The sequence below is a fragment of the Arachis hypogaea genome, chromosome 15 (genome assembly GCF_003086295.3).
Source record: "Arachis hypogaea cultivar Tifrunner chromosome 15, arahy.Tifrunner.gnm2.J5K5, whole genome shotgun sequence".
NCBI lineage: Eukaryota > Viridiplantae > Streptophyta > Magnoliopsida > Fabales > Fabaceae > Arachis > Arachis hypogaea.
Window position 1 is genome coordinate 114,762,840 of NC_092050.1, and position 16,516 is coordinate 114,779,355.

General features: G+C 39.5%; 1 non-coding gene across 1 annotated transcript; it reads left to right on the forward strand.

The window, feature by feature from the left end:
- Positions 1–268: 268 nt before the first annotated feature.
- Positions 269–376, forward strand: LOC112752625 (small nucleolar RNA R71). The gene has a single exon (XR_003177052.1). It is a non-coding gene; the product is annotated as a small nucleolar RNA R71 (small nucleolar RNA).
- The last annotated feature ends 16,140 nt before the right edge of the window (positions 377–16,516 follow it).

Sequence of the window (16,516 nt, forward strand, 5' to 3'; positions counted from 1 at the left end):
TGACTTGCTGAGTCAATATTTTGTTCTGAGCCAATATGACATTCAGAGTATCAATCTCAAGAACTCCTTTCTTCTGACTTGTCCCATTATTCACAGGATTCCTTTCATAGGTATACATGAATTGGTTATTTGCAACCATTTTAATGAGTTCCTGAGCTTCTGCAGGCATCTTCTTCAGATGAAGAGATCCTCCAGCAGAGCTGTCCAATGACATCTTGGACAGTTTAGATAGACCATCATAGAAGATACCTATGATGCTCCATTCTGAAAGCATGTCAGAAGGACACCTTCTGATCAATTGCTTGTATCTTTCCCAAGCTTCATAGAGGGATTCACCTTCCTTCTGTCTAAAGGTTTGGACTTCCACTCTAAGCTTACTCAATTTTTGAGGTGGAAAGAACTTTGCCAAGAAGACATTGACTAGCTTTTTCCAAGAGTTCAGGCTTTCCTTAGGTTGTGAATCCAACCATATCCTAGCTCTGTCTCTTACAACAAAAGGGAAGAGCGTAAGTCTGTAGACCTCAGGGTCAACCCCATTGGTCTTAATAGTATCACAGATTTGCAAGAATTCAGCTAAGAACTGATGAGGATCTTCTAATGGAAGTCCATGAAACTTGCAATTCTGATGCATTAGAGAAACTAATTGAGGCTTAAGCTCAAAGTTGTTTGCTCCAATGGCAGGGATTGAGATGCTTCTCCCATAGAAGTCGGGAGTAGGTGCAGTAAAGTCACCAAGCACCTTCCTTGCATTGTTGGCATTATTGTTGTTTTCGGCTGCCATGGCTTCTTCTTGTTTGAAAAGCTCTGTTAGGTCCTCTACAGAGAGTTGTACTATAGCTTCTCTTAGCTTTCTCTTCAAGGTCCTTTCAGGTTCAGGATCAGCTTCAACAAGAATGCCCTTGTCCTTGCTCCTGCTCATATGAAAAGAGAGAAGAAGAAAATATGGAATCCTCTATGTCACAGTATAGAGATTCCTTGAGATGTCAGAGGAAAAGAAGAATAGAAGGATGAGGTAGAGAAGAGAGAATTCGAACTTATCAAGAGGGATAGAGTTCGAATTGCTGATAATGTAGAAGTGTTAGTCCTTTAAATAGAAGAATTTGAGAAGAGGGGAAGAATTTTCGAAATTAAAGTAAAAGATTTTGAAATAATTAAAAGAAATTTTGAAAATTTGGTAAATGATTTTCGAAAACTAAGATTGGGAAAGAAATTAAGTGATTTTTGGAAAAAATTTTAAACTTAGAAATCAAAAAGATATGATTGAAAATTAATTTTGAAAAAGATGTGATCGAAAATCAAATTAAAAAGAGAAATTTTTTTTTAAATTAAAGTTGATTACTTGACTAACAGGAAATTAAAAATATGATTCTAGAATTAAAATTTGATCCTTTCTTAATAGGCAAGTAACAACTTAAATCATTAATTGTAGCAAGGAATTTCGAAAATAATAATAATTTAAAAAATCGGAAGGAAATTGATTTTGAAAAGATATGATTGAAGAGATATGATTTGAAAAAGATTTGAATTAAAAACAAAATCTTTCCTCTAGTGTCCTCCTGGCGTTAAACGCCCAGAATGGTATCCATTCTGGCATTTAACGCCCAAAATGCTACCTTTTTGGGCGTTTAACGCCCAGCCAGGTACTCTGGCTGGCGTTTAAACGCCAGTTTTCCTCAAAACGCCCAGTTTTTTTCTATGTAATTTCTCTGCTGCATGTTCTGAATCTTCAATTCTCTGTATTATTGACTTGAAAAGACATAATTTTGAAAATTTTTTTGAATTTTTTTATAATGATGAGATATAATCAAAAATGCAACTAATCATGAAAAACTAAGATTAAATCAACAATGCATGAAAGACATCAAACTTAGAAATTTTCATATTAGAGACACTAGACTCAAACAAGAAATATATTTTTTTTTGTTTTAAGATTTTATAAATTTTTTTTTTTGTGATTTTTCGAAAATTAAGTGGAAAAAGAGAAAAAAGGACTTCAAAATTCCTAATGAGAATTTCAGGAATCATGCAATGTTAGTCTAAAACTCCGGTCCAGGAATTAGACACGGCTTACTAGCCAGCCAAGCTTTCAGTGAAAGCTTCGGTCCAAAATACTAGACATGGCCAATGGCCAGCCAAGCTTTAGCAGATCATTACTCTCAACAGCAAAATTGATAGAACTCAACAAGCCATTGTGATGATAAGTTGAAACCTCGGTCCAAAAGATTAGACATGGCTTCACAGCCAGCTAGACTTCAACAGATCATCATGAAACTCTAGAATTAATTCTTAAAAACTCTGAAGAATAGAATAGAAATATATTTTTTTTTAAATATTTTTCGAAAATAAAAAGTAAAAAGCTTGAACATAAAATAAAATTACCTAATCTAAGCAACAAGATGAACCGTCAGTTGTCCAAACTCGAACAATCCCTGGCAACGGCGCTAAAAACTTGATGCACAAAATTGTGATCATCAGTGGCACCAACAACTTGGTACGCACAATTGTAATCTCAACTCTTTATCACAACTCCGCACAACTAACCAGCAAGTGTACTGGGTCGTCCAAGTAATAAACCTTACTTGAGTAAGGGTCGATCCCACGGAGATTGTCGGCTTGAAGCAAGCTATGGTCATCTTGTAAATCTCAGTCAGGCGGATTTAAATGGTTATGGAGAATTGATAATTAAAATATGAATAAAACATAAAATAGGATAGAGATACTTATGCAATTCATTGGTAGGAATTTCAGATAAGCGTATGGAGATGCTTTGTTCCTTCTGAACCTCTGCTTTCCTATTGCCTTCTTCCAATCATTCATACTCCTTTCCATGGCAAGCTTTATGTTGGGCATCACCGTTGTCAATGGCTACTTCTCGTCCTCTCAGTGAAAATGTTCCAAATGCGCTGTCACCGCACGGCTAATCAGCTGTTGGTTCTCGATCATGTTGGAATAGGATCCATTGATCCTTTTGAGTCTGTCACTACGCCCAACACTTGCGAGTTTGAAGCTCGTCACAGTCATCCCTTCCCAGATCCTACTCGGAATACCACAGACAAGGTTTAGACTTTCCGGATCTCAAGAATGACCGCCAATGATTCTAGCCTATACCACGAAGGTTCTAATCTTAGATTAGAAACCCAAAAGATACACATTCAAGCTTGATTGCATGTAAAACGGAAGTGGTTGTCAGAAATACGTTCATAGGTGAGAATGGTGATGAGTGTCACGGATCATCACATTCATCATGTTGAAGAACGAATGGATATCTTAGAACAGAAATAGGCTTGAGTTGAATAGAAAAACAATAGTACTTTGCATTAATTCATGAGGAACAGCAGAACTCCACACCTTAATCTATGGTGTGTAGAAACTCCACCGTTGAAAATACATAAGTAAAAATAGTCTAAGCATGGCCGAATGGCCAGCCTCAAAGTTCTAAGGACTAAACGTCCAAAGATGAAAATACAATAGTAAAAGGTCCTATTTATAGAAAACTAGTAGCCTAGGGTTTACAGAAATAAGTAATTAATGCAGAAATCTTCTTCCAGGCCCACTTGGGGTGTGCTTGGGCTGAGCATTGAAGCTTTCACGTGTAGAGACTTTTCTTGGGGTTAAACGCCAGCTTTTGTGCCAGTTTGGGCGTTTAACTCCAGCTTTTATGCCAGTTCTGGCGTTTTGACGCCAGAATTTTTATGCTGACTTGAAACGCCGGTTTGGGCCATCAAATCTCGGGCAAAGTATGAACAATTATATATTGCTGGAAAGCCCAGGATGTCTACTTTCTAACTCAATTGAGAGCGCGCCAATTGGGCTTTTGTAGCTCCAGAAAATCTAGTTTGAGTGCAGGGAGGTCAGAATCTAACAGCATTTGCAGTCCTTTTTCAGCCTCTTAATCAGATTTTTGCTCAGGTCCCTAAATTTTAGCCAGAAAATACCTGAAATCACAGAAAAACACACAAACTCATAGTAAAGTCCAGAAATGTGATTTTTATTTAAGAACTAATAAAAATATAATAAAAACTAACTAAAACATACTAAAAACATACTAAAAACAATGCCAAAAAGCGTATAAATTATCCGCTCATCAGTATGCGTGGGTGACGCGTGCGTGTGGCCTTCAGTTCAGCAAATCCTTATTTCCTCATGAATTCTCCATTTTTGCATGCTTTTTCTTCATTTCTTCAACCCAATATTTGCCTTCTAAACCTCAAATCACCTAACAAACATATCTAGGCATCAAATGGAATTATAGTGAATTAAATTTAGCAGTTTTAAGGCCTAAAAAGCATGTTTTCACTCTTAAGCACAAATTAAGAGAAATTCACAAAACCATGCTATTTCATTGAATAAATGTGAGATAAGTTGATAAAATCCCCTAAATTCAACAAAAGATAAACCACAAAATTGGAGTTTATCACTTACCCGAGGTTGAATCCGAAGCATCATTTGAGGAAAAAACTAACTCCTCTCCCACTAAATCTATTGATGTCTCTTCCATTGATTTATGTACCGATACTATGGTCATTCCTAGAAGAATCACTCTCAAGGAGGCAGGAGCTCTGGATTTCACTCTCCAACCATTTCAAGTGCATTATCCGAATTTGAATGCCGATTTTGAGCTAAAGACCTCATTGATTAATCTACTTCCTAAGTTCCATGGTCAACCCGCTCAAGATCCCATCAAGCACCATAGAGACTTTCAAATGGCTTGTTCAACTGCTAGGCGGGATGTTGCGGATGAGGTTGCCATTTGGTTATATGCCTTCCCATTTTCTCTTGAGGGAAGGGCAAAGGAGTGGTTCTACGCTCAACCCGAGAATGTTGTCACGAATTGAGATTTGCTGAGAAGGGAATTTTTGGATAAATTCTTCCCACCGGAGGTCATGGATAGATTGAGAAAGGAAATCTCTTGCATCATTCAAGGTGAATCAAAGACTCTCTATGAGTATTGAGAACATTTTTGGAAGCTCCTTGATTTGTGCGCCCATCATATGATTGACGAGTTGGTGCTTATTAGTTACTTTTCCCAAGGCATGAAGCCTCAGGATAAGATCCTTTTGGATGCTTTGAGTAATGGCTCTTTGACAAAGTACAAAATGGCAGCAGAAGCATGGCAATTTATCACTGATTTAGTCTAGTTTACCCAACATGCAAAGCACATGAATAATCATCCCAAGGCTATTGCGGAAGTTTCCTCTAGTACTGAGTCCGCCTTCACCAAGACTTTAGGAGAGATAACCAATATCCTCAAGCAACTCTAACTCAATCAACAACAACCTCTACCTCCTCCATAACAACAATGTCAACAACTAGTTCCTCAGAGAGTATGTGGGATTTATGCTTGCTATTCTCGCTATACCGATGAATGTCCATAACTCCAAGAGGACAACACCTTGGCAGCTACCAATGCTTATTGCAACCGTCCAAATCAAGGATACTATCAATAAGGTGGTAACTATAATCAAGGTGGTAACTACAACCAAGGTTGGCAAGATAACCCCAATCAAGGATGGAGAGACAACTACAACTAAGGAGGAATAGACAATGGTGGAAACCAAAGGTGGAACAACAATTACCAACAAAACTAGTATCAACAAAACCCTCCTTACCAACAACAAAACCAAGGTCAAAGATACCAACCACCTTACCAAAGGCAAGCTCAAGTACCTCAACTCACCCAACCATAAGCCCCCAAATTACCTATCCCCCTTCTTCCTCCAACCAAGATGAGACGCTTCGCTCTCTTATTCAAGAGCAAAAAGAGCTTTAAGCCTTAGTTGCCTCTAGCATCACCGGTCTCACCTCTACCATCTAAGCCCTTCTATCCTGTATGGACCCACCTTCTACCTCCAATTCTCAACCTTTAAGCTCTAGTGCACTTCCCTCTCAATCCTTACCTAACCCCAAGGGTGGAATTAATGCCATCACCTTGAGGTCCGGCACTATATTGCAAGAGAGGAGTCCCAAAGAGCCAAGCTCAAGAGAAGCCACTCATGATGAAGATGTTGTTGAGGTAGAAGATGTTGAAGACGAGGATGAGGTACAAGAGGCGGTCGAAGAAGAAGTTGCTCAATCGAAGGATAGAGTTTCTAAGGAAGAAATATTTTGAAAGAGGCTATTCCAATTCCTTTTTCCCACCTTAGCTAGGAGGACTAAAAAGAAAGTGGAGCTAGATCCCAAGATGGTAGATATATTCAAAAAGGTCGAGGTAACTATTCCCCTTTTTTATGCTATTTGCCAAGTTCCTAAGTATGCTAAGTTTCTAAAGGATTTATGCATGAATAAGGAAAAGATTCATGATTTAGAAACTATTCCTTTGGGTAGCTCAATTTCTACTTTGATGAGTGCTATACCGGAGAAATGTGGTGATCCCGGTCCTTGTTTAGTTACTTGCACTATAGGTGGTATACAATTTGTTGACTGCATGTGTGACCTAGGTGCTTGTGTTAGCATTATGCCATTATCTATTTATGATGTATTGAAGATTCTACCGTTGAAAAGGTCGGCAACCCGTTTTGTTTTGGCGGATAAAAGCATAATCTCGGTAGTTGGCATTGCGGAAGATGTCTTAGTGAGCATTAAGTGGTTGACTTTTCCAATTGACTTTTATATTCTTGAGATGCCTCCTAATGACCCCGGAAGACCATCATCTATCTTGCGAGGGAGGCCATTCTTGAAAACTCTCAGTTTAAATTGGATGCTTTTTCGAGTACCTACTCCTTCGAAATTGATGGAAGAGCAGTCAGTTTTAACCTTGATGATGCTATGAAGCACCCACCAGAAGACCATTCTATCTTCTAGTGTGATATAATTGATGATATTGTGGCCGAAGTCCACCATGATATAGTTGATGAGAAGAACATGGTTCAAGGTGCAAGTGTGGAGAAACTCCCTGAATATGATGAAGACACCTTGCCACCTTCAGTGCTACCGGATAATCAAATGCCAAGCCTTGAGCTAAATGTGGAATTGAAGCCACTTTCACCCCCACCTTAAGTATGCTTATCTTGAAGAAAATCAAAAGCACCCGGTGATTATTGCAAAGGAGCTTACCTTCCATCAAGAGGAGCGATTGTTTAATGTACTGAGAAGAAATAAGAAGGCTATTGGGTGAAGTTTGGCAGACATAGTTGGTATAAGCCCTCAAGTTTGTGAGCATCACATTTTTCTAGAGGAGGGAGCCAAGCCTATCCGTGAACCTCAAAGGTAGTTGAACCCCATAATTCTAGAAGTTGTGAAGAAAGAAGTGACCCGACTACTTGAAGCCAATATTATCTATCCAATCTCGGATAATGAGTGGGTTAGCCCGGTACAAGTGGTTCCGAAGAAGTCCGGCATCACCATAGTCAAGAATGAGAATGGGGAACTCATGGCCACAAGAGTGTAGAATTCATGGAGAGTTTGCTTCGACTACAGGCGCTTGAACTTGGCCACTCGCAAGGATCACTATCCACTACTGTTCATCGATCAAATGCTTGATTGTCTGTTAGGTAAATCACATTATTGCTTTTTAGATGGCTATACTGGTTTTTTCCAGATCCATATTGCTCCAGAAGACTAAGAGAAAACCACTTTCACATTCCCCTTTGGAACGTATGTATACAAAAAAATGCCTTTTGGTTTATGTAATGCACCGGCTACGTTTCAAAGGTGCATGATGAGCATCTTTTCGGATCTTTTTTATCACTGTATGGAAGTATTTATGGTGATTCTTTTTACCTTTGTTTGGATAATCTTGCTAGAGTATTAGAAACATGTACTAGTTCAAACCTTGTGATTAATTTTGAAAAATGTCACTTTATGGTAAAGTAAGGTATTGTTCTAGGTCATGTTGTCTCTAATACTGGTGTATCTGTTGATCCTGCAAAGGCTGATATTATTTCTGGTTTACCTTACCCCTCTTCTGTGAGGGAAGTCCGTTCTTTTCTTAATCATGCAGGTTTCTACCGGCATTTCATCAAGGACTTCAGTAAGGTTGTACTACCCCTTTCCCGACTGTTACAAAAAGATGTAGAGTTTGACTTGGGTGAAGATTGTATGGAAGCATTTGACAAGCTGAAGATTGCCTTAACCCAAGCTCCTATTGTGAGAGGGCCAAGTTGGAGTAGGCTGTTTGAGATCATGTGTGACGCATCTAGGAGGTAGGAGGTAGGCTGTTTGAGATCATGTAGGAGGTAGGCTTATTTGGGATAAGTGAGGAAAAATTCAAATGATGGCCTCAATCATATGCGGGTATGTATCTACATTCTATATTGGACATATAGATTGAAACAAAGTTAAGATTACAAGCATAGAAAAGAAGTGCAAAACACACAAGAATGAAATTTATGGTTGAATGTAACCATACAATTAAGCTCAAAAACTCACGGGTTGTGTGTTCTTTAGCTCAAAAACTATATATCAGTTATGTATGTCATGCAAGTAGAAATCAAGAGTTTTCATTCAATTCAATGTGAATCTTAGAATGGCTTTTATAAAATTTAGTATTTTCCTTGAAAAATGTTGTCAATTAACCAACATTTATTGCTATATATATAGTGTGTGTGGACTGTTGTGATTCTGTTAAACTAAAAGTTTCTAGTTTACTCTTTTTATTTTCAATTAAACATAGTTATCTTATACTAAAAGGGTAAACTAAGCTAATTAATCCATATTTTCTATATCATAACTTAATAAGCTAAAAGTGCAAACTAAACTAAACTAAATATCTAAGATATATATATAAACCAAAGTGTAAAATGCAGAAATAAAGTAAAAATACAGCAAAAGAAAAATGTGCAAGTACTGAAAGATAAATAAGATAAGATAAAATAAAAATAAAAATAAAAATGCAGAAAATAAACAAAATAGGATAAAAGAGATTCTGAAAAGTGGTTCACCAAAAATAAAGTTTGCCAGAGATGGTGACCTCCCCACACTTAACTAAAAGCATCGTCCTCGATGCTCAATCAAGCTGGGTGTGAAGAAGGGTCATCTCCGGACGGATGTGCAGTAGGTGTCTCTGTGGTGATCTGAGGCTCTACAGTCTGTATGAGTGTCGGAGGATCTGCCTACTGAAGCGGAGGCCCTGTCCGTAGAGGGATCTCTGGATCAGCCAATTGTATTTGATGGGCTCCTCATGATGTGGCGCAGCCTGCTCAGGTCCTGCCTACTTAGCCTCTGCACGTGTCTCCTCCTCATGATCATCCGCCTCCTCCTCAGATGGCTCAGAAGGGGTGTCAGGCTCAGAGGGGATGTCACTGCTGGATCGGATTATCAACTTTAAGTGCTCATAGCGTCGCTTGCTACGACATTCAGATCTCTCATATCGCCGCTGGTTGCGGCACTCCATCTGGTCCAACCGGTCAAATAGGCAATGCACGAGGTGGTAGATGGGCTTTGAGGTAGGTGAGGGTGCAGTAGTGGTGGCTGGGGCAGTAGGTGCTAAAGGAGCAGTAGAAGATGTGGCTGCCTCAGCAGAGTCAGTGAGAAAAGGAGGTCGGTAGCCCAAGGCCTAGAACTTCCTGCTGTGAGGGATAATCTTCTTGCAATCTGTGGCGATTGGCTTTTCATCAGCAATCTCCCAGGGCACCTTAGCTCGGCGGCCTAACTGAGTAATCAAGTAGGGAATGGGGATAGTGCCTCTAACATGGACCATGTCCATGTAATACCGGATAAAGCGGGGAAGATATAGGTCTTTGCCCTCCATCGCACACCAGATGAGGGTAATCATGGCAGCTGGCACCTCAGTCTCATGAGTGCTCGGCATCACGTAGTTACTCAAAATCTGCTGCCAAAGCCGAGTCTCATCATTCAGATAAATGAGCTTAATTCCCTTTGGGGCCACTGTGGACTTGCTCATGACCCATGGGACAGTAGGATCAAGAGCTATAGTCCTCTTGACTGCATCCCAGTCAAATCTCATGAATCTCATATCCTCCTCAGCCTTTTGGTAACCGTCTGGCTGATCTGACTTAGTCTGAAGTTGGAGGATTTCTTCAATGGCTTCCTCAGTAATCAGAATTTGCTTTTCTTTGAGCTGTACTGCATCCATGGACATTTTGAAGTAGTTACAGTAGAATTCTCTGACCCAGGATGAGTTGACTTCAGTCAAGTTTCTTTTCAAGGAGAACCAGCCTCTCTGTTTAATTTGTTCTGAAGTGTATTGTTTGAGTTCTTCTGGAATTTTGAGGGTCCGTTCCAGGTATAGGTTCCTGGAAGTGGCAAAAACTGGATACTTTAGCTCACAGGATCTGTTGGCAAACTTGACAGGGTCTATGGCAGGCAGTAGCTGATCAGCTTTTTCCTGCGGGGTAAAGTTCTTTTCCCGCTAGGAATCGTCATGGAGGATATCCAAAATAGAGGTAGAGGATTCCCCTCTTTTTCTTTTGCCAGTGGTTGCTTTGCCCTTTCCTTTGCTTTTAGGGTCAGACATCTCGAAAAGCAGAAATTCCAGGATACAGTTTAAGAACTAATGCAGGAAAATAGGTAAGCAAATAGGAATTTATCAATTTAAGCATAGAGTGGCAAAAGAGGAATAAAGTATCAATATAAGCATGAATTGAGTTAAATAGATGTAAAATTTTGAATTGTATTCAAGTGAAATGAAAATCACAATACAAAATTTATTATATGCAGAATTCTTGTTAATCAGGAAAAACAGTAATCATGCCTTGAAGTGGTTTGAAAGTGGTTAGTTGAAAGCTGATAGAAAAGTTAGAAAGTTAAAGTAGTTAAGAGTAAAATTGAAGTTAAAGTAAGTGGCATGGTGTTTTGGTTCCCAATTAACTAAAATTGCACAAATTTGAAAACAAGTAACTCAAATTCAAGTAAAAATTGTAAATTATTGATGATTAGTTATAGAAAAGATTTGCAAAATTAAAGTAAAATCATCAATATGGCAATATAATGAATAAGGGAATCAGAAAAATAAGAAAGCTAGCCCGTGCATTAATGAATTTTTTTGGTTGAAATGAATTAGTGCAAACTTAAAAATTTCTAAAACTAATTCATGAATGGTATTTGAGTGAAATAATTTGCTTAAAAAAAATTGGGCAGCATTTCGTCTAAAAATTGGACATTCCCAGGTAATAAACAATAGCAAAAACAGTTCATATGATAATAAAATAGTGCAGAAAAGAGTAACAAATAGTAATTCACATGAATTCAAAATAAACAAACTCAATCTGCATCAAAGAATAGTAAAGAACAGCATATGAACAACATCATCATCACAGCATATTCAAAATTGCGAAATAGATAAAATAATTAACAAGAACGGTGCAATTACCAGGCATAAATCCACTAACCACATCCTAGCTACCTAACCACCTAAAATCCACTATGATCATGCATCTCTAACTATCCTAATTCAAACATAATCTGAAAAAAATTTGCGGAATTAACTAAAAACTGGGAACGGAATCGGCGTTTGGCGGAACTTGGTTTGTATAGGTATAGAATATGGAATCAGAGAGAATACGGTGGTGGTGACGCGGTGGTGCGGGGAGGCGGTCACGGCGGCGGTTCGGTGGCGGGGTAGGGTGGCGGTGTGGTGGTTTAGGGTGAAAGGGGGTTCTGGATGGGAAAGAGAGGGAGGGGGCGAGGGAGGTGAGTGGTATGAGGGTGGTGGTGGTTGCGGCTCGGTGAGGGTGGGGCGGTGGTGAGGTGGTGGTTGGGGAGAGGAGAAGAGAGAGTGCAAAGGGGGATTGGAGGGAAAGTGACGCGAAATGGGTTAGGGTTTCGTGTGGGTTGGGTTAGTGGATTCAAATCCACGCGAACGCGTGGGTCACGCGATCGCGTGATTGAGGCGAAAAGGCAATGACGCGAACGTGTTATTGACGCGATCGCGTGATTGAGAGATAATGAAAGTAACACGTACGCATGGGGCACGCGTACGCGTCACTCAGAATTGTGCTAAACGCACAATTCCAGCATCGTTTTGGCGCAACTCTCTATTTCCAATTAGAGGGCTAAGATTTCCACGTGACGCGTACGCGTCGCCCACGCTTTCGCATGGTGTGTGTGAGGTGAAAGTGACGCGACCGCGTCGTTGACGCGTTCGCGTGGCCCAATTTGTGCCTAACGCACAATAGCCGCACAATTCCAGCCCAACTTTCTGGGCGTTGGATGTTTGACGCTGATTTGCAATCGACGCCCACGCGTGGCCCATTCGCACACGTGGGGTGCACGCGTACACGTCGCTCAGAATTGTGCTAAATGCACAATTCCAGTGTTGTTTTGGCGCAACTCTCTGTTTCCAATTAGGGGGCTAAGATTTCCACGCTATGCGTACGCGTCGCCCACGCTTTCGCATGGTGTGTGAAGCGAAAGTGACGCGACCGCATCGTTGACGCGTTTGCGTGGCCCAATGCCGCACGATTCCAGCCCAACTTTCTGGGAATTAGATGTTTGACGCTGATTTGCAATCGACGCCCACGCGTGGCCCATGCGCACGCGTGGGGTGCTCTTTTTTTTGTTATTATATATATGCAGTATGCAAATGCAAATGCAGGTATGGATGTTATGAATAATTCCAGGTTCAATAAAAATAGAATAAAATAAAACTTATAAAAACAAACAAAACGAAATAAAATAAAAATTGAAAAGGGAACGATCATACCATGGTGGGTTGTCTCCCACCTAGAACTTTTGGTTAAAGTCCTTAAGTTGGACATTTGCTAAGCTCCCTGTTATGGTGGCTTGTGCTTGAATTCATCTAAAAATCTCCACCACTGTTTGGAATGCCAACAGCCTCCGGGCTCCCAAACAAGGCACGTAAAACCCTTGAGTAAGTTCAAACAGGTTTTCAGGTTCCCGGGGTGCTGGATGTCAGAATAGATTCCAGGATCCCAAACCTTGCTTTTGTAACCGTCTTTGTCTTGATCTATATTTTTCCAGCCGGGCGGTACGTGATTTGAATTCTCACTAAGATGACCAAACATCTTTCGAGACCCATGCAATCGAACTCGAAACCAATCCTTGCACCTCAAATTGAAGTGTGGAACTTCATGGAATCTTGCATACCAGCTCTGAGTGCGAACCATTTCTCTTTTACTCATAAAGCCGCAAAGAGCTCTAAGCTGGCCATCTGTTTCAAGCAAACCATATTCAAGTGGAAAAGTAAAGATAAAGGCTAAGGATTTTACCCACTTGAAGTTTGTATTGGATGGTAATGGCCTTGGAAAAGGTGTTTCCAGGGGTTTCGCAAGCTCTACTCCCTTGTATTCTTCTGTGAATTGCTCCACTTTCTTGCAAACTTCTTCAACTGCAACCACGTCTTGATCAAAGTCTTCGATATCTTCCTCATTACTCAAGTCATAATTTGGAGGTTGAGAGAAGTCTACCTCCGCATCATCTTCGTATTCACTTGGGGAAGATTCTTCAGTCTCAAATAATTCACTTGCGGATACAAGTTCATTACTATGAGAACTTGACTCGTGATTATTATTATCAAGGAAATTCGCTTCTTGAGTTGTTCCGTCCAGTTCTTCATAAGATACCTGCTTTGGGGGCTGTGCACTATCCTCTTTAGCATCAATTGCAAATTCCTTGACGGAATTCTCCACAATTCTGGATTGCCATGGAGATTCAGCATCTCCTAAGTCTTCAACCAATTCTTCTTCTTCGATAATTTCAGCTTCCTCCACTTGTTCCAATACAAAGTCATGCTCCTTACTGTCCATTGGAGTTTCCAGTATCTCCTTCATGCTACGTTCTTCATTAGATTGTCCACATGAAGCCATGGGGTTCCTTGAGTGTCCGAATATCGGAAAGGTAATCGATTGATTGCTTGATCCAGTTGGTGAAGGGTTGCATGAAATTTTTCCACTGTTTCCTTGAGACGCTCCCGTGATTCTTGGGTCGATGGATATGGACATGGTGCATAGAAAAGTGGTGGTTCTTGGGAGTAATTGGATTGGAACTGGTGTGAATATGGGTTAGGGTCATATGGAAGTGAGTGTTGGTAGGTGGCTTGTGAGTGTGGTGGTTCTGATGAGGTGGCTTGTAGGCGTATGATGGGGCTTGTTGGTAACTACAAGGGGGTCCACCATATCTATCATCTTGGTACGCACCTCGGAATGGCTCTTGACCGTAGTAATTTGGTGGGTGATGGTTGTCACGAAGGGGTCCACCATAACTATTGTCTCGACATGTATTATTGAATGGTCGTCGTCCATGGTACTTTGGAGGGTGTTGTTGCCTAAAGGTTTGATCAGATCCTCGTGGCTCCGTCCATCTCTGATTGTTTTGACCTTGATGCATGTTCCTGTTATAGCTTCCATTCCTTTCAACAATATTTGAACCAAACTCAAAGCGACGGGGGTGAGAACTCATAATAACTAATAAAAATTAAAAACAAAAATAAAAACAAATTAAAAAGCAAAATAAAATTTTTACAATAACCAATAATAAGGCACAAAGTTGTAATTCCCCGGCAACGGCGCTATTTTTTACGAACTAATTTCTGCTAGTAAAGAATTTTTATAAAAATATAATCGCGTTGCAAGTATAGTTTCTAAACCAACAGAGAATCCTTTCGTACAAAAATTTTGGTTGTCACAAGTAACAAAACCCAATAAAATTTATAACCGAAGTATTCAAACCTCGGGTCGTCTTCTCAAGGAATTGCAGGGAGGTATGATTTATTATTGATTATGGAAAAAGTATATTTTGTTTTGGGTTTTTAAAATAAGGAACAAGTAATTTAAATGACAAGAAAAATAAATTAATAATTAGAAAATCTCTTGGCAAGGTATAAGAACTGGAAATTCTATCCTAGTTATCCTTATCAGGTGTGATGAGAATTGGATTTGGCTCCCACTTAGTTAACCCTTACTAAATAAAGGAAAGTCAAGTGGACTAATTAACTTGATTCCTCAAGTCCTAGTCAACTACTATGGAAAGACTAGCTTTAGAGGGATCCAAATCAATCAGCAATTCCCAAATCTCAATCAACTGCTGAGTTTAACAACTCAAGTGTTACCAATTACTTAACCAAAGCCAAAAGAAGAAAATAAGTCTAAATTAAATTGAAAGCATCATAAATAGAGTAAAACAATCATTAATCTAAAATACCTCAATATGTATTAATTAAGAAAATCAATCCTAACATGGAGTTCATAAACCAAATTGGAAAGATAAATAACAATTAAAGTAATAAAATAAATAAAAGTAGAAAATAAATTAAAGGTACATTGAACCTGTGATTGAAGAGAAGTAGCCTAATCATAACATAAATCCTAATCCTAATCCTAAATCCTAAGAGAGAGGAGAGAGCCTCTCTCTCTAAAAACTACATTTAAACCTAAAATTGTGTATATTGAATGTTCTATGATGATTGTTCTACTTGTTCTCTAACGTTCTTCTTTTGATTCCCCCATTCTCTGGCTTATATTCTATGTTTCTGGCTTGGATTTGGGCCGAAAAAGGGTCCAAAAATCGCTGAGGGCGTTTTCTGCAGATTCCTGCATGTGGCGTCCGTCACGCGTGCGCGTGGGTCACGCGTTCGCGTGGTCTGGAGTTTTTTCTTGTTATGCGTACACATCGGTCACACGTACGCGTCATTTGTGTTATGCTCAAGGCACGTGTCCGCGTCATCCATGCGTACGCGTCACTACTATTTTCTTCAAAACTCCATTTTTGTGCTTTCCTTCCATTTTTGTATGTTTCCTTTCTGGCTTCTAAGCCATTCCTGCCCTATGAAGCCTGAAAATACTTAAAACACAGATCACAGCATCGAATGGTAATAAAGGATAATTAATTTTAATATTTTTAAAGCATAGGAAACAGATTTTCACATATATTATAAAATAAGGATGGGAAAGTAAAACCATGCAATTCATATGAATAAGTGGGTGAAGAATTGATAAAAACACTCAATTTGAGCACAAGATACATCATAAAATAGGGGTTTATCACCTCTCAACCAGCGACAATCACATACAGTTTGCCATAGAAGAAATCATTCACAATTGAAGAAGACAGTAAGACTAGAGTTAATCCAGAAAGACAAAGCATCTCCAGGCCTTAACCATCTTTTTATCATTGTAAACAGGTCAATCTAGTTCAGATCTCATTATTTCTTTTATGTAATTAAACAACATAACAACATATCCTACTCACCTGACTAAGATCTGCAAGATAACCATAGCTTGCTTCAAACCACAATCCTCATGGGATCGACATTGACTCGCTAAGGTATTACTAGGGTCAAGCATAAACCTCATGCCACTCTTTGTAATAGAGAAGCTGGGAATCTTTGAGGAACAAGTTGCAAACATCTCACTAGAGATGGCAGACAAGTCAATAAAGAAGCCATATAGCTTAGTAAAGGATATCTTAGTAAAGGTTGAAGACAACTCCATCATCCAAACTTCATAGTCTTGGATATTGGAGAGGATGAGGATGACTCTATCATTCTCTGAAGACCTTTCTTAGCCACTACAAAAGCCATGATTAATGTGGCAAAGGGAGAAATGGTTTTCCAACTAGGAGAGGACTACATCTTGTTCAAGATGTCCAATCCCAATTCTCC